The sequence below is a fragment of the Rhea americana genome, unplaced genomic scaffold (genome assembly GCF_003343005.1).
Source record: "Rhea americana isolate MKP2758 unplaced genomic scaffold, rheAme1 scaffold_212, whole genome shotgun sequence".
In the NCBI taxonomy this organism is placed as follows: domain Eukaryota; kingdom Metazoa; phylum Chordata; class Aves; order Rheiformes; family Rheidae; genus Rhea; species Rhea americana.
Window position 1 is genome coordinate 252,994 of NW_028186279.1, and position 18,352 is coordinate 271,345.

An 18,352-nucleotide genomic window follows, 5' to 3' on the forward strand; every position below is an offset into this window, starting at 1 on the left:
AAATACTCTACACACTAGGATTTGGGATTTTATTATTTTGCATTTATTGAGAAACAAATTGCAGAATAAATTGGGGCCACGAATAAAATGCTCCTATACACTCAGATCATGATACAAAATGTAATTAGGCAGCACATTGTTAAAAGCCAGTACCAAAATCTAACAATAAAATGTCACCAATTGTAAGCATGTAACTTATAATACATATTTTTCAACTGTTGCAAAAAGATCTAATTTTGATAACGCATGTGGAGATTGGTAGTTTGTTAATGAGTGGTCTGAAAAATACTTACGGTTCTAGAMCACTCGACAACTCCAAGTGGAGCATTATGCTGCAGTAAAAGAACGCAGAATTAAAAGGAATAAAAACAAAAAATAAGCTCTTTCTAGGGGTGAATAAAACAGGAATGCTTATGTTTATAGAAGGTATTCAAATCACAGTTATCCCACTCAGATATTAGCCCCTTGTAATCAATAGATTGATTTGCTGTGATTCATTACTTCTAATTTGTATTTTATATGTACAGTTTGGCTTTAAAGCCGTTTTCCCAAGTCCTTGCTGATGGTCTCGGCTCGCTGTCTATGCTAAGGACTAAGAGGACAGGAGTGGCACAAACTCAGCTCTGTTTGTGCAAAGCAAAATCCTAGACCTTTAGGATCACAGCCAGTCTCGTTTTGGGCCGTAACTTGCTCCTGCGTACTGCACCTTCTGCACGTAGCCCTCAGACCCACCGGCCAGTAGATGCAACTGCAATAGAAATGTTAGGTACGCCAAGCATTTCATTGCTTTCTCTTCCTGAACTTTATGTGCTTGCTGGAGTTGTGCAAAAAACAGCATCCAACACAAAAGAGCAAAGCTATATAAGTTGCACCAATCACTAGTAGCTTGCACACCTTTTATTTCTGATCTGTGCTGCTTTTATTTTCTTGGTGAGAGATTAAGAAGACATTGTTAAGGTTATTCTGGATGCCACAAAAACTCCAGGTAGCATTTTGCAGTGAATTTTGAAATTTTTGAGTAGCGCTGGGCTGGCAAGCTCAGCTCTGAAGTCCCATGGCATATATTCTGTTCCCTCATTATCTCGTGTGTTCGGGAGGCTCGGTACAACCCATTGCAACTTCTGTTCTCAGAGGGAGTGATTACAAGTGGCATGGCTTTTTTTGTGTGTGTGTGACAGCCATATAAAAGCTGGTCTCTGTTATTTTTCAGAGTATTTGCAGCAGCTGCAGGGAATATTTCTGTGCCGCTCCATGCAGAGGAAACAAGGTTGGGAGTCTCTTTACGCCCCGCGAGGCTCTGCTGGAAGCGGTGGTGTGTTTGGGTGGCTCCTCGGGGTGACCGTGCTTGCTACTGCCCAGAGCAGGGGGCAGTGCATGGGGTTTTCTCCCCGTGCTTCTTGCAAGAGCAAATATTGTCCAGCTTGGGCCTTGGAGAAGGGAAAGCAAGCTCTGGGCTGCGCCTCGCCGTACGCTTCCGAAGCCTGGGAAGCAAATCGCCAAATCCCCTTGCGYGTGCGCGCGCCGCGGTCACGAGCCCTTTCCCTGCTGGGACGGGGGCCGCGGTGGGGTCAGCCCGCGCTCGGCGCTGCACCGTGCCGTGCCGTGCCGCGGGGCGTCCTCGGGAAGCAGCGGCGCGCTCCGGCACTGCGCCGCTCGCAAGCCTTCCCCGTCCCCCCCGGGCTGGAGGGGCCGTGCGCTGCTCCCTCCTCCTCCTCCTCCTCCTCCTCCTCCTCCTCCTGCTCGCCCTCAGCCCCCGCGCGCCAGCTCGGGGCTGGTGTCACCTCTGGGCACTGCTCTGCTGCGGCCGTGGGACGGCCGGGCGCTTCGTGCAAAGTTACTGGAAATAATTCTGCTCGCCCCTTTCTGTGCTGTCGGAGGGGAAGATGTTAAACTCTAGGTGAAAGCTGGTTGTGAACTGGGACGGGCAGTGGTCTTTGGACCATTACAGCCTACTTCCTCTAATTTTTAAAATTTATATACTATGTAATGCATTATTAATTTTCTTGTGAGTGATATGACTTTCAAGGCTATCAAGGGACTAATCTATTTTTTACATGGAGGAGAAAAGGATTCTAGGTTTGTACAAATAAAATACTCCCTGGAAGCAATACAACTGAAATGATATCTGCAAACATCACAGCTTTACCTCTCTTCTGAGCAAACATCAGAGTCTCTATAGAAAGTTAACACTTTAATTAGAAAGAATGCCAAATACTCGTGTATGTCTGCTATTAAGCTGAAGCATTTGTATCCTTTTTTCATAAAGATCATCATCTTTGTACAGGACCGGTATATTCTGGAAGAAGTATCCAAATCCTTAGTATTAGGTATTTTTGGGACACRCATCATCAAACAATCACTGGAATTAGCTGAAATCCAAAAATTGAGTTGCTATGGATATAGTGTATTTGCTTAATTCTAGCTGTTTGTTCCTTGCCTGCAAGGAAGATTATGTGTGGTTGCAAAGATTTAAATATGCTTTTCTTCAGTGAAATTACAGGTATAATGGTTTCACAGGTCAATGGTTCATGGGTTTTCATAGGCGGAGATAATTTTGGTTTTTAGATGGTAAGCAATAATGGATRTGTGCACAGTTATTTAATACAAAATCTTGTGCAAGTAAGATCCAGCAAATGTTTATTTGGAAGTTGAGTTTGACCTCTAGAATTACATTRACAGAAGCTTTGATGTACTAAATTAGACCTTTTTTAATGTTTGAAAAAATACCATGGGTGCAGTAAAGCAGTCTTGCCGAAGAGTCAAGTGGAGATGAGAAGTGTGATGTGATTAAAACATGTACTATTGCACGAGTGGTGAATATTTTTTAATAATTCACATTTCATGGACATCCAGTTCACAATTTATCTACTTTTTCTTTTCCTTGGGTGCTGTTAGCTACAAAGTGCAATACCAGCCTGTCTGCTCTGGAGGGAAAATAATGCCCGTTTGTTAGTTCCACTATCCTTTTCTTCCCTCCTCCACACTGCGTGAAATTCCTGCTGCTCCTACGGACCACAGGTAGCCGTGTGCAGGAATGTAAATCCTGGCAGGTGCAAAGGGCAGTGGGAGTATTGGGATCTACCAGGGTGCATGCTAGACATTCAGAAGGTGATTCAAAGGCATCGAGGTATCARATCAGTTCTCGTTTGAATGAAGATATTTGCTAGGGTCCCCACTTTTACTGGCTGCAGAGTTTGAGCCTCCCCCTATTAAAACTATGAACGYGAGTGCCTGCGCTGAGGATGTAGCTCAGCTACTTGGTCTCTGCAGTTGCATGGGGCAACTGGGTCTGCCACTTGTGGCAGCAGCCTGTCTGGAGCAGTGTGTGGCCGGGTCCCCTTCCTGTGCTCACCTCTTTCCCTACACACATCGGGAGGAGAGGCTGTGCATTGCCAGGTGGCTCTTTTTAAGGCTGTTTTCTGGTGGTAGGACTTGACCTGCCATGATATTTGCAGACTTTCCTTAGGCAGAACTTGGTTATCTAACATTTGGGTGGGTATTTGCATATCCATAGCAGCTTAACATTATGTGCTTTAACTGTAGGTTAAATATTCCAGCACAGCTGATTACAGAAGGGTACCTGTGGAGTGATAATATCCAAAATGATGCTCTTTTCCTCTGGGAGTTAGCATTTGATAATGATGAACTTCAAAAAACGGCTTCGTGGAGGCATCGTAGTGTAATCACTGCATCTTTGAGCAGGCCTGCATGAAAAATATTCTCTAGGGATCAGGAAAACATAAAGGCCATCTCCAAACTACCCCTACTTCCAGGAACAAGGCCTGGCAAGCGCTGCTCAAGCCACAAGCTAGGATTTGTACTGGGCACTTTTTGCCCTTTGATTTCTGCTTGTGGCCATATGGAAGCCTTTAATCTTCTTTACTGTTTTTGCAGTAGAGTTAGCTGTATGCACGACACATACAGTGCTCAAAAATGTGGAAAATGCAAAAYGCTTTTTGCTCTGTGTTGATAGGTCGTCTTGTGAATGGCTGAGTGGGTCCCTTGGCTAGGTCTATGTGGAGCGTGTTTCTTATTGCCATCCTATGGTTGCACATTACATGCCAAGATGGAGYAGCAAGCCATCTGAAGAGCCCTAATTCTACCATAGTTTGGAGGGAAAGCTGCCTGCATGTTGGGACGTGAAAAAGCTAGCTCTGGAACACACACAAAAAAAAAAAAAAACCCTCAAAGTCATCTTAATTAGTAGCATCCTGTGAATGAGTTACCCAAAGTTTGCTTGGAGCAGTGGCAGGCTGCTCAGAGGCAGGAGCACCCACGTTTTGCACCCTGCTCCCAGACGGACTCTCCCTGTGGCCTTGGGTGAGTCACTTACCTCCTTGTTGTTTACTGAGCTGCAAAGGGGAGGTAATGATTCTTGCCTACCACAAGGTAGCTAGTGGTAGGATAAATTAGCTGTTGGCTTTTAAAGCACTTTAAAGATGTACTGCAAAACATTAAGAGCACTTGTTTTTATGAAGACAGTAATGGTTAAATGATAATTCTGCGCTCTCACCGAATTTGTTAGTTTTAAAGTATGAGTGTTATGCTTCTCCAATATGCTATTAATCCAAACAAATTACTAAGCTTTTGTGTGGTAGATGAGAAAGCCTATGAATTTACGTTTCTATAGCTATAAATGCAATGGAAAGGATTTGAACTTCCCTTCTCACCCCAAAGCCTCTGGCAAACTGGTCACTGGCCTAATAAATATTCAGCATTTAATAATGCTTAGCTTTTCCTCTTTAAACCATTAGTTGTTTCCTGCTTGACTCAGAACTTCAATTCATTAACATTTCTTTAAACAGCCCTCTTAACAGTGCAGGTTTGGTTTCCTCGCTACGTTCTGTCGCTAATAAAGGTTTTAACATCTAACCTGTTATTAATTAGAAATGAAAACTCTGTATCTCTTAATTTCCGAATTAGCTGTAGTGCCCCTTTCCGCGGATTGCGAGGAGGGCCTTTCCCGAGCGCAGCTCCTGGCCGAGGGGAGCGACGACCCAGAATTAAAGAAACGCTACCCCTTTGGCGTAGTTCAGTCTCGGCTTTACCCGCTTGGTGAGAGCCGTGCTGCCGATACCCGCTTACCCCTCCGCGCGCTAAGCAGTTACGTGAACGCCGCGCCGCGATTTCCTTCGCTCCGGGGCTGAGGGAGCTCCCCTGGGGCAAGTGCAGCCCAGCACGGTGGCCTCCGGTCGGATGCGCGAGAGCCGCCGGCGGAGGGTCTTGCCTTGGGGAGCTGGCGATGGTATTTTGGCCAGCCTCTCCTGCGGGTCTGGCGTCATGGGCTGCAGCGGTGAACGGCAGCTTTGCCGTGCTGGGAAGGAGGGAGGCTTTCAGAGAGAGAGGACCTTGTCAGCTCAACTGACAAAAGCAATCACGTTGCAGACGTTCAGCATACACAAGTTACGTGACTCGGCTGGCTCTGCCTTCCCGGCTCCGTGGCCTTGCCCCCTCCTGCTGGGGAGGAAAGGGCTTCTTCCACTTGCCCTTCCTTCCAGCCGTCCATTTGCTGGCAGGAAGCAGAAGGACCGTGGAGGAGGTATGAGGACCAGACCGCTGCCTGCAGTGGCAAYGAGCAGACTTAGCAGCGCTCTTGGAGGTCTATAACAAGGCTGGGCCATTTCTGGTGWCCCCGAGGCCCTGGGAAATGTCCGTAAGGTGCAGGAGTGCAGGACATTCCCAGGTGGTTGCCCTTGGACTGGACACTTCACACCTTTTCTTGTTGCGGGCTGAGCCTAGGCTGGGATGATCAGTGAATTACCCAACTGGTTTCTCCCAGAATAGCACCCGGACTGCAGAACTGTGCAAAGCCTTCACACGTCCTCCTGCCTTCTCCACCTTACTGCCGCCTTTCAGATGCAGTACATCCCTTGTCTGCAAAATTTCTCCTGCCTGGCCCAATCTCCAGTTGCTTTTCAGTAATGCTTAACAAGCCATCTGATACACTCTACCTCTTTCTTCTCTTCAGAAGGTCCTCTGAAATCTCAGTCCTCGATGGCTTGCTTTCTGGGGGAAAGGTCTCATCGAACATGCGGCACAATTTTGATGTTGTTCCAGATCTGCTTGACTTTGGGGAGAGGGGAACTTTTTAGATTCAAAACCTCTTGTAAATTCATGTATTACTTTGGTTACCTCTGTGCCTGCCAGCTCTTTGCCTCTGATGCCAGTTTGTTAGCAGAAATATTACTGTCTCTGAACTTAAGATGTTCAGGAGAGCTGATGATACATGGGGAGGCATCGACTGATGTATAAATTTATACCACTTTTACAAATTCTTCTTTCTCAGGCAGTGTTATAGATAACAGTATCCCAGGAGAAGGCAGCTTTGAATCTGTGATGTAGTTACATGGTTAAAAGTGGGCTTTCTATAGGTAGTAAGGTTATTCCTTAGGCTAGCTTTTTCTCTCTCCTTCTCTAATTTTAGACTAATGGCAATATGCAGGAGTTGTTGTTGCTAGTCATACAAAACCAGTGGGCCGTCTTGATGGGAATCATTCATTGCCCTAAYCCAGTTTCAGTTATTCTATTAATATACCATTAGAGCCTGACTGGTGTACAAAGTCCTCTCTTGACAGGCCAATAGCGACGTCTCTTTCCTAGAGCAATTATAGCAGAAGTTTTACAAAGGCATAAAGGCAGCTGGAGGGACGCAGCAGACGGAAGGAGACCTGGTGGGGTAAAACTGGCTTGGAGTTCAAAGTTAGCAAACTGCAACTGCACCCACTGACCTAACGGCACCTACCTCGGGGTAGGAGGTGATTACGAAATGAAAAAGTGTACCTCACAAGCACGGCCCCAGACTCAGCCTTGAAAAAGAAATAGCCCTTATTGTAGGAAAACTGAACTTCTGAGTCTCCTATTCCGATGTCGTTTGTGTCTGCTCTGGCTAATAAGGGGGGCAACGCACGTGGGCACTGGTGAGCCCTCTTGTGCAAAGCTTTGAYGCTAGAACTAATACAGCTGCAATTAGTTCCTCACTGAGCAGAGAGCTCATCACTGAAATAACACTGTCGCTCCGGCAGCGTAGTTGGCCAGGATGAGCAGGTTAGTTTTAACCCRGATCAGTTCCCTGGTCTTGTTCACCAGCCCGTTGCACACATGCTTAATGCACTTGTGGCACGACGGTGTGTTGCTTCAGTCCCAATTAGGCAGATGGGCTGAGAAGAGACCGGTCCCTGGAGCCCTGCCTCCATACCAGGAGTTTAGCTGTGTAACTCTGTACCTGAGCTTATTGAGGATGGCAGCCTGGGCTGGCCTGTGGAATTCAAGTTGTGTGTTTCTTTTTTTCTTTTCTCTTTATTTTATTTTATTTTATTTTATTTTATTTTATTTTTGTTCTGAGGACATTTTTAAAGCATTTTAATTATGTGCATGGTTAATAAATGTCATGCACACACATGCAATGCTCTTCTCAGTTACCCACTGGCCCATAGCGATGATGATGAGTGGCCATGTTTGTGGCACTTAATTGCTAAGCTTGCTTTTGGGGCAAGCTCAGGAAGGGATTATTCCCCTTCGACCCCCACAATAATCCCTGTATGGCAGACCAACATGCAGAAAACACAGTTCTTTAACATATCTGGAGTTAAGAATAGAAGCAGCTGCTGCCCTCTCTGCAAAATTGTTTTTCTCCCCCTCTTATTTTCTCACACCAAGTAGTGCTGAAGATTGTTGCTGTAGAAAAACTAGGGAGTTATGAGGGTAGGTGTTGAACCTGAAAGAGGAGGGAACAGGGGTCGTTCTGTTTTCCTGGGTTCTGCAAGGCCATTTACTGAACAAGCCATTTCCCAGTTATCCCAAATCTTGCCCAAGGTGTGGCCATGGCTCCCGAGGAGATTCGGTKTGTTGGGGTGGGAGCATGCCTTAGTGGTTCGGACCAAATACGTTCGCATTGCCATGAAAATTGTTGGTTGCAACAGCACAAGTGAATCAGCAATCGCAAAACTGTAGCTGCCTACTTTTGGGGTGATAGTTCTTCCTCCAGTTAGGAAAAACCTTTCCCCTGCAGCCTAAGGAAGCATCTTGGAGAGTTCTCAGATTTGATTTCAGGTGGAAACCGCAAAATCTGTACACAGTGGTGAATCAGTCCAAAACTTCCTGGGCAAGCACACAAGAACCGTGTGATAATAAATGTTCATTCCCCCAAATTTGTATTTCTCTTTCTGCCTCTTCTCTTTTATTTTTTTCATTGACCACCGGCTATGACCATATGGCTTCTCTGCTGTTTTCCTCTGTGTCTTCTCCTCCCTGCTCTGAACATATTATAATGTTCACAAGACATTTTAATATCAGTTCTGGTCTTGCCTAGCAGCATAAAACATCTTGTATATTTGCATTTTTTAGTTTAATCATTATCTTAATATTTTTGGGCAGTAGCCACAGAATCTTTTTCTCTCCGTCTCTTGGTTCATCTTTAAAGCAACAGTTCATACTTCTTCCTGCTCTTCCTTCTTCCACAGCACTCCCACGTTTTACTCACTTTAAACCCTGAGCTAAGCTGTGATTTTTGGAAGAGGGGYAACAGTAAACCTGCCTATAAGACACACTGAGGAAGCTGAAACTATGTGTGGTGCTGCCACCCACCCCCGCTGGGCAGCTGTGAGGTGGGACGCTCGGGCAGCCCTTGCCAGCCCTACCCTTCGGGAACCCAAGGACACAGGTTCGGGACCTCCTGGGGGGTGCAGAGCTCTGGCTCCCAACCCAAAACCTTCTCCAAAGCCCTGTGAAGTAAGGCAGAGAGTCCTGTTACTCTGGTGATCTCTCGAGCAGAATTTCTGTGTTTATTAGTCAGAAAGACGAATCAAACTCTGGCTATGAAGTAAGGACGTCTAGAAATGTGACTCTAATAGAAGGCTAATCTGGCATTAAAAAAGTTCTGGAGATTAAAACAATCCTGGGAAGCCCTAAATTAGCATGAAAGCCCTCTGTTTTTTGCACTTTGTCTGTAGTTGACTGACTTCTTTAAAAATCTACTATATCTTGGATAGTATGGTCCATAGAGGAAGCATCCCCGTAACCAGGAACTCTTTCTTTTCTTTTCTGGTCTTAACGCCGAATTCAATCCTGATGTAGCTCCTGTTAGTTCACATGTAGTTATGTCAGTTGTGTCAGGGCTAGTTTTGGTCCTAAATGTCATRCTCACTGTTAACGTCTTGGGATTGCTTCATATACTCTCCTTTAATCCTTTTACAAACATACTTTATTTTCAGTTCATGAAAAACCTAATTTGTGGTATTTTCAGTAAATATGAATACCCATATTGAAAGTCTGTTGTCAAATACAGATTTGCCGTGATCTAGCATTACTTTGACCTTCTATAACATCTCCCAGATGAGAATCTGAGTGTGTTCTCCTCACACTGATAAATTTTACTTCTCAGCACTTACTATGTAGGTAAAAATTTGTTATCCTCAATTTAGAGATCAAAGGCTGAGGGTTAGAGAGAAAAATTTTTGAAGAAAATCTCTGGAAGACCTGGAAGTAATGCTGAACTGTCCTAACTTTTAGGTCTCTGCCACATCCTCGAGGTCTCTGCCTGGATGTATACTATTTCTGTGCTTTTTTATTTTTATTTTTTTTAACTAACAACATTCCTGTTTATTGTCTTTTGTTTATGTGTCTTTCCTTAATCAGTAGCCTTAAATATTCCAAACCATTTGCCTTTTCTGTCCTGCCGACATCTGAGAAAGGAAGAAAGTCAAAGACCCTTCCCAACCAGCTCCTCAGCTGCTGCTAAAGCATAAGGGCAATGTGGAAGAGAGCTAAAGCCACGGTGAGGGCTTTGGCACACCAGAGCCTCTTTATTCAAGGAAGGAAAGACTTATGAAGTCTAATATGGCCAAAATAGATATTTATTCAGAGGGTTTCTGAGGTGAGCCTGTCCCTCTCCAGCAAAGAAAGTGCCTACTTCCACCTGGTGTGCTCAGGCAAAATTTTACATGCCTTTTCTTTGGAAACATCTTTAAGACTGCAARGGTAGGACAGAGGAAGGAAGCTGARGTGGCTGCATTTTGGGTGCTTTGCATTAATCTATAATTTTTACCCCAGTTAAGCCCAAATGTCACCTGTAGAAGGGGGAAGGAGATGCTGGCAGTTGCCTGCACTGCAGTCGCAGGCATGCAAGGCACGCAAGTGCACAAAGCACCCACTGCCCCTCAGCTGGCTGTGGCATGCTGAGGGCATAAATGTGCCTGAGGTGCTCTGCGAGAGTGCTGTGTAATGTTGAGGTTCTCGTCACCAATACCAAAATTGAAACCTCTTATCCTTTAGTCTTATCTCGCTCCAAAATCTGTTGCGTCATCCATGAAATTCAATGGCTCTCTGCCTTGATAGAAGTTAATAACTGTTCTTCAGTAGTAAGTTCTTATGTAGAAGAGATCTGATTTCAATTATTTAGATAGAAAATGCTGGGTAGAATTAYGTACCAGACAGGCTGGGCTGACTTGTCACAATCTTTTAGGATTTTCTTTTTCTTTCTTTTTTTTTTGAGGAATCTTAATTTTTTCCCCTTAGCAAAAATGATTCATAATCATAAACAGCATTCAGAAAATGTCACCTCAAGGTACTACAAATGAGGCCTCCCAGGCTTATAAGCCTATAGAGGAGTTAGCTAATGTGACATTTTTTTCTTTGTTCATTTGTTTTCTCTTTATGGCATAAGGGCTCCCACTTCACTCTTCTCTCAAAATAAGAAGATTTTAACTAGCTATGTGAAAAAAGTGGTTACTGCTTGGTTTTGCTTAGCTATTCCATCTCTGGGTTCTGTAAATATTCCAGGATTATCTACAATTAAAAGAATTATACTGTCCCTCTTCTGTGAATATGAAAGTTCCCCCCCACCCCATGTCCACCCTCTTCTTTAGGCTGAACAAGCCTGCTGTTCAGATCATTCTGAACTATTTCTTTAGGGATTATGTAAGAACTCTTCCTTTTTGTAACATCATTCTGACCCCTCAGCGCTCTCTCCTTCACCAGAAACTCTTTTTTGTGTACCTTTAGTGAAATATACTGAATTAAGAATAGATTTTCTTTTCATTTGTCTTTATTTGTATATGCTGGCAGTAACTGTTTTCTAAGGATTTGATTTAAAGGACTTATTAACCAATGGAATTTGGATTAAAAATCATAGAAAACAGAACTAGAAGGGATATTTAGAGATCGTCTGCCCCCAAATAAGATATACTGTGCCTATTTTGTTCCTGATAGATGCTTGTCTAATCTGCTGTTAAAGAGCTCCAGCAACTATTTGTCTCCTAGACTTAAACTTAGGCTATTTGTTTTCTTAGAAAGTATTTTGTAGCATTCAACTGATTTTCCCCTTCTTCTCCTTTATATCTTAGCCTACCCACTATGGACACAGAGAGCAAAGCAGTTCCATTCCTCTTTGAGTAAGCCTTATACATATTTGAAAACTCTTTTCTTGTACTCCCTCAAGTTCCMTTCCTGAGGATTTCACTACTGTTTGTTCAGGCTCCCCACATAAGTCATGCTACTCTCTCATGGATCCAGCAGTTGGACATCATTCCCAACTCCCAACACCCAAACTGCATGCAGAAGTCCATCTGACACCTAGCAGTGCTGACTGTAGTGGGAGGTCTTGGTGCTGGGACGTGAGAAGCCACGTGTGCTGTAAAACAAAAGTGTCAGAAGTCTTGGACAAGACCTAGCCAACCTATATTCAGCAAATGGCCAGTATGGCATAGGTAGATTGGGGATTTTTTTGGTCTACTTGTAGCTGCCACTTCAGATAAAGGTTTTTCTAAATTATGCCAGAGCAAATCAGTCATATGAAAATATTCCAGAAGCCAAAATCTGCCTGCATGGGGAAAACTTTAGCAACATCCATTATATTATTGGCCAAAGGAGATGGTATAGGACCTTCTGGCACCTGGGAAATATTCTGCTGATTAGATCTTTCAGTGGTGAAACATAAAATACTCTTGGCTCCTCAAAATGGATWTTCTATAATTTAGTTGTTGATAACTTGCAAATATCTTAGTACTAACCTTTGAGCACTTCAAAGGAAATGATCATCACCTGTTTTTCTTCAAATGACTTCATGATGACTAAAGAGGAGCTAACAAGACTAATCATAGGGTAAAACAGATTGTTAGAAGTAAGAAGGCATCCTTCAAAAYGTTGAAGCTGTGTGTTTAAGAAAGAAAAGGAGGAGCAAGCCTCACAAATCTTTAGGAGCTCTTTGAAGGAGTCTCCAGTCAACTGAAAAAAAGAGTTTTGGGTGATATGGTCCTCAAGGAATTCATAAAGGCATTTGAGAAAGTGTTTCACCCAAGGGTCTTACAGGAAGCAAGCTTCCATAAGCTTCTCACATGGATAAATAATTGTTTAAAAGATGGAAAATGATGSAGAGCAATAGAGAGGTCGTCTCCACTGTGCAGTCCTGCAGGGCTCTGTACTACAGCCTATACTACTTAGTATTTTCATAAATATTCTAAAAGCGGGCTGAATAATAAGATGACAAAATTKGCAGATGATGCCATCTTATTCAAGATAATAAAGACAAGGGCTAACTGCAAAGAACTAAATAAATACCTTTTTATACCAAATCTGTGAGCAACAAAGTGGCAGATGAATTTTAGTGTGGATATATTTGCATGTGGTGGGTTTAAAGTCCTGACATTACATGGACAATGAGTGTGAAATAGAATATTACCACTTAGGAAAAAAAGATATTGTGGTTATAAGGTTGTCCTATGAAAGCATCAACTCARGACTTAGCATTTATTGGAAAAGAGATAAAGGAATGTGACAGGGGTCTGTAAAATGATGACTAACCTGGAGAAGGTGAACAGGGCATGATGGCTCATTGTCTCTTTCAGTGCAAGAATTAAAGAACATCAAATAAAACTATCRAGTGGGAGTTCAAAGCAAACAGAGTTACTTCTTCATGGTTCATGTAGGTAACACGTGGAACTCCTTCCTGCAGGATGCTGTGGATACCGAAAATTTTCAGATGTTGGTAAAGTGGCTGGTCAGATTTACTTGAGAAAATTCTATCAAGGGCTGTTAGATGCAAGGACACTACTGCTGGCTCAGAATATCCCCACACTGCAAATTGATAGAGGCTAGGGAAGTATTTGAGGGAAGCATTATTGCAGTGGCTGGTTCTGTTCTCTTCCCTAGGTATCTGCTGTTTGTGACTGTCAAGAGGCAAGTCACTAGATCTACCTTTGGTCCAATACGATGCAGTTGTTATTTTCACTTTGTCTTTCTTACAGATGTTCAGCCGTTGTGACTCTTCCTAGTTTTAGTGGATTATTTTTGGTGATCAAAGCAAATTGTCCAGTTACTCTCAAAGAAATCTGGCCAGATAATGGAATCTGACATTTCAGGACTCAAGCAATAAGGCCTGGAAGTGAAAGAATAAAATAATGCTGAAAAAGACTCAGTCCCCTTTAAAGGAGTGGTAGGAGGAAAAAAATGCACCTAAGCAGTCATATATCAGAGCAGCATGTAAAACGTCCAGCTGAGGAGTGTTATTAATGAAGTGGTGAACTTTAAGTCCATGCATAACATGCCTCCAGTAGGAAGGTTCTTATTTCCAGTGCCTGGGGTAATCTAGCAAAATCCTAGCCATATCTTTAATGAACAAGGTAGACTATCAATCACGAAGGAGATGACACCAGCATTTCATACAAAAACAAAAACTGAAACAACCCCCTCCAAAAATCAAGGCCACTGCAATGCCTCCCAAGGCTTCCCGTCCTCGTCAGACAGGCAAGGAGTCGTGAATCTGTGTGTGACTGTTAAAGGTAGAGCTGTTACTGAGTAGGTGGTAGTTATTTTTAGCAACTAGTTTAAACTGTTCTGATATTGAATCTGCACCGTGCAGGGGTAACATCTTTAAAATGCAATTCTATGGTAGGTGGCAACAATCAAGCTGAATTACTGACATTGTAAGGAAATGAAAAGTCAAACTGCTGACCATGTGTATTTTATGGTATTTAATTAAAAGTAGATAACGTAGTGTGAATGAACCACAAATCAGATAAAAATGGCAGTATATTCTCATATTTAACACATATTTGACTTGTGGTTGCTTGACAATTTACCAGAACAGGTCTATGACGATCTCCAAATATAAAATCAGGAGTGTAATTAAAAATACTGCAGGGAAGAAGCAATATTCAGTTCAACCCTGAACTACGTTAATCACAGCCACAGCTGTATCACTTCCATTCCCTTCAACAAGAGCCTCATTTAATTTTTTTTTAATAAAAGAGGAAAAAAAATGGGCTTTTGCTAAATCAGAATGTCAGGTTTAGATAGTCTTAGATACTGCATGTGGGGCAAAAAAGATGAAAGGGGTAGCAGAGYGGGGGCTCGGAATAGTCTGGTTTTTTGGCAAGCTGGTCCCATTGCATCAGCCTCGGTGCCCTCTGCAGCCCGTCCCTGGCTGGCGTGGGTGCAGCTGCGCACCGAGGGATGGCCGTGCGGGCAGCCAGGGCTGCGGGGCCGCTTTCGCGTTTTGGCACAGATGTGTGGTGTGGTCTTGGTCTCATTCCCCTGTAAAGCAGAGCTAGTCATCTCTCCTTTCGCTGCTTTGGCACCTTGTCTTCTTTCCACATCTAATTAATTACCAGGACAGCGGAGCTCCGATCTTCGTTGGGCACTTTTGCAACAATCCTACTGTTTCTGGGGCATTTAGCCCATCTCTTCTCCCGTACTGTACTGTGCACGTGGTGCTGTCTGCTTGTTGCTGCTGTACACTGGAAATGCTCTGCAAAAAGCAAGAAGGTCACAAGTTGGACTTCTGCTCCCACCAGCTTCTCGCTTCCGAGTTCTCACATTAAAGTATCACAACCCCAAATTTTGAGGCTTTGCTGAGCTGCAYAGTGGTGTTATTGGTCTTCTGTCCTGTGAGGAAGCTTATCTTGCAGACTGACAAAGAAGAGGTGGTGCCTTGTAGATTATTTCTAGAATTTAGGAACCCCCCTCACATTCCTCTTGTGAACGTCAGCTGAAGACACAGCTCTTAGAGAATGAGTGTTTAATTTAGTTCTGTTTGAGGTCTGTCAGCACAGATTTCAGCCAAAATAAATAATGTTTGAATTGAATAATGTTAGGGTCTCCAATCAAAGAAAAAAAAAGGATTGAGTTCAGACTTCCTTACTCACCTTCAGGATCTTCACAGCTAGTTCCTGCCAGTTTCTCATCTCCCAGTCTCTCTCACCATGGCTACAAAAAGCTATTCTCCACTATTTGAAGCTCTAGTTGTTTTTTCCCACCTATCTATCTTGCCTTCTTGTCTTTGCCAGAATATCTAGATGTGCTGTGGTGTGGCAGCCTGGTGACAAAGAAAAACCTCCTTTGTAAGTAGATGTGAGGGATCTTTTCAGGTGGCTCTTTTTCCCAGGAATGCCTGGGAATCAGAGGGTAAAAAGCAGGCAAATGGAGTTCATCTGCTTCCAATTTGGAAAATATACTGTTGTCCAACTTTTTTTTTTTCAGGCAGATAATTAAATTCTGCATGTTTTACTGTATCATTGTTTTACTGGGAATCCCTGCAGAATCCAGAAATTTGTGCACCGAGAAGCCATGTTTGAGGCAAGGACCAAACAATCTCCTCTCTTTTAGTGAAAGAATTCATCAAAGAATTTCCATGTTGTAATTCCCATTTTTAAGGTTGGTTCGCAATCCTTGCTGGGTTACAGCTACTAAGAGAGAGTAGGATTTAGGTTTTGTTAGAAGAATCCTATCATCTAAATTGCACTGCTATTATTTTTTATTGTGGGAAGCACTAGTTGACATGCAATTGCAGTAATATCCACTAGTCTCCATGAACATTATTTATTCATTTGGAAAAGACTGTTCTTTCAGTTTTTGTGGAGTTTCAGATTTTCAAAGGTGAGATTCTTCTGGTGAGACTTTATTATACTGTGTTCAGTGTAATAAAATATTACTTGTCTTTCTACTGTAAAACTAATTGCAGCACCATTTGTTAACTCAGGAATTGGGCTATTTCTTATCTCTTTTTAACATCTGACTTTTTAGTTTATTCTTGACTGCACTGTCTTGTAGCCTGAGTGAGTGTAATGCAGCACAGTGGGCTTGCAGGTAATCAATAAAAGCTTTGGAGGTCAGAGATGGCATTTGACAAACTTACACTCATGATTAAATATTCTTCTGAAGGAAATAATGTGAGTTTTTTTAAAAGGTAAACTCAAAGTTGCTCTGATGACCCTGAGGTTAGTATTTTGTGCTACCATATAAAGGATCTGGGTCTAGAGTCCTTCTTTGGGCTAACAGAGGCAGTGCACACTCCACACAKGTTGCCTGTAGCCTGCTTCTATTGCGGTCAATGAGAAGTTCCTTTCAACTTTGGTAGGACTGAGATCTCACCCAATTTTAGGCTCTAGGTTAGAAGCCTTGACACTCTAGGTCCCTTATCTACTCAGTGGAGAGAAATTATTAATGAAAATTTTCAGGAGTATGTTTTCATTAGTTSGGTGCAAGTAGAAGTAGGAGTGTATTAGCAGTTTACAACAGCTTGTTCTGCTGCAGCCGCTTATATGTGATAGCTTCAGACTTGATCTAGYCTTGTCAGGCTGTTCACACCAAGCACTAGGAGTCAGGGCAATTTGATGTGTACTTGGAGCAGAACTTCTAGTTCTGTTTTTCTGAAAGGAAATGTGCGCCGAGTACCTTGTGCCGTAGTGAGGACAGTTAGGGGATTTGCTTCAAAGCTACATGACTGCTCTGAAGCAAAACAGTAATGCAGGTGCAGCCAGTGGCCTTTCTGTCACTGAAGGGGCCCAACATGGTCTCATGAGATCAAGGCTTCCAAGCATCAGGCATGGTGCTACCCCAGCTCTAGGTACTGCTGTTTGAATGTGCTTTGCCACTTGGTGGGAGGCACCTTTGCATGTTGATAACTTAACTGAGAAACTGTAAATTAAATTTGAGTTTTAATTCAGTGAATGAGTAGTGCAACCAGGAGAATGCAAGGACCTGCTTGCTCGAAAAGCAAGAGGTGATTCTAATAAATGAAGATGTCAGAGCAGTATCCAAGTGTTTGACAAAGGTAGCAAGCACCTCCAGGAGTGATCTTCATCATTGCACTGTCATTGTTGTCTAACTAAGGACAACTCATAGCTAGRAATGATGATGGTCTGTCAATGGGAATTTCTCTGTATGTGTCCTAGACTCCCACCGTGAAAGTCATTTTCAGAGCAGTCAGAGCTATGTGGAATCCTTCATGCCCAACAGTTTGATGCTACTTGTGTGAATGCACATGTTGTATCCCTTACACTCATGGTAAAGATAAGGAGGTATGGCATGCAACAGCACCTAGCTCCAGTAGCAAACTAGTACGCAGAAGCTGGGAGGTTGTGTACAAAAAGAAGAACTAGAAATAGGAAGATCTATATCTCCAGACACAGAGCAGTGACTGATACCCCAGAGGGTTGTTGATACACCAGAGAGTTGTGCTGCCACTCAGTGGGACTTCAACAAACTGGAGAAGTGGGCACTGGGTACCCAGAGGCTGGGGGCTGACCAACCGGAAAGCAGTTGGGAGAAAAGGACTGGAGGTCCTGGTGAACAAGGTGACCACAAGCCAGCAATGGGCACTTGGGACAAAGGATAGTGGTATCCTGGGCTACATTAGGAAGGGCATTGCCAGCAGATAGATGGAAGTGATTCTGCCCCTCTACCAGCACTGATGAGGCCATATCTGAAGCACTRGGTTCAGGTCTGGGTTCCCCAGTACAAGAGAGACATAGAGGTACGGGAGTGAATCCAGTGAAGGGCTACTAAGATGGCTAAAGGATCAGAGCATCTGCCATACRAGGAGAAGCTGAGAGAGCTGGGACTGCTTAGCCTCGAGAAGATGACTTGGGGGATCTTATAAATGTGTTTAAATATCTGAAGGGAGGGTGCAAAAAAGACAGAGCCAGACTCTTCTCAGTGGTGCACAGTGACAAGACGAGGAGCAACTGGCAGAAACTGAAATATAGGAAGTTCTGTATGAATATAAAAGCAAACTTTTTTTTTCACTTTGAGTGTGACTGAGCACTGAAACAGGTTGCCCAGAAAAGTAGTGGAGTCTCCAGCCTTGGAGACAGTCAAAAGCTGTCTGGACATGGTCCTGGGCAACTGCTCTAGCTGACCCTGCTTGAGCAGGTGGGTTGGACTAGATGATCTCCAGAGGTTCCCGCCATCCTCAACCATTCTGTGATTCTGTGACTGTGGCAGAATGAGATTGCTCAAGCTGCAGACTGACATGGAAGCAATATTAGTAATGGTGTAGCATGGCAATGTTAACAATTGTATGAAATAGTGGCAGGAGATGAAATGTGCAGAACTTTCACATTTTGTGAATTAATTCTAT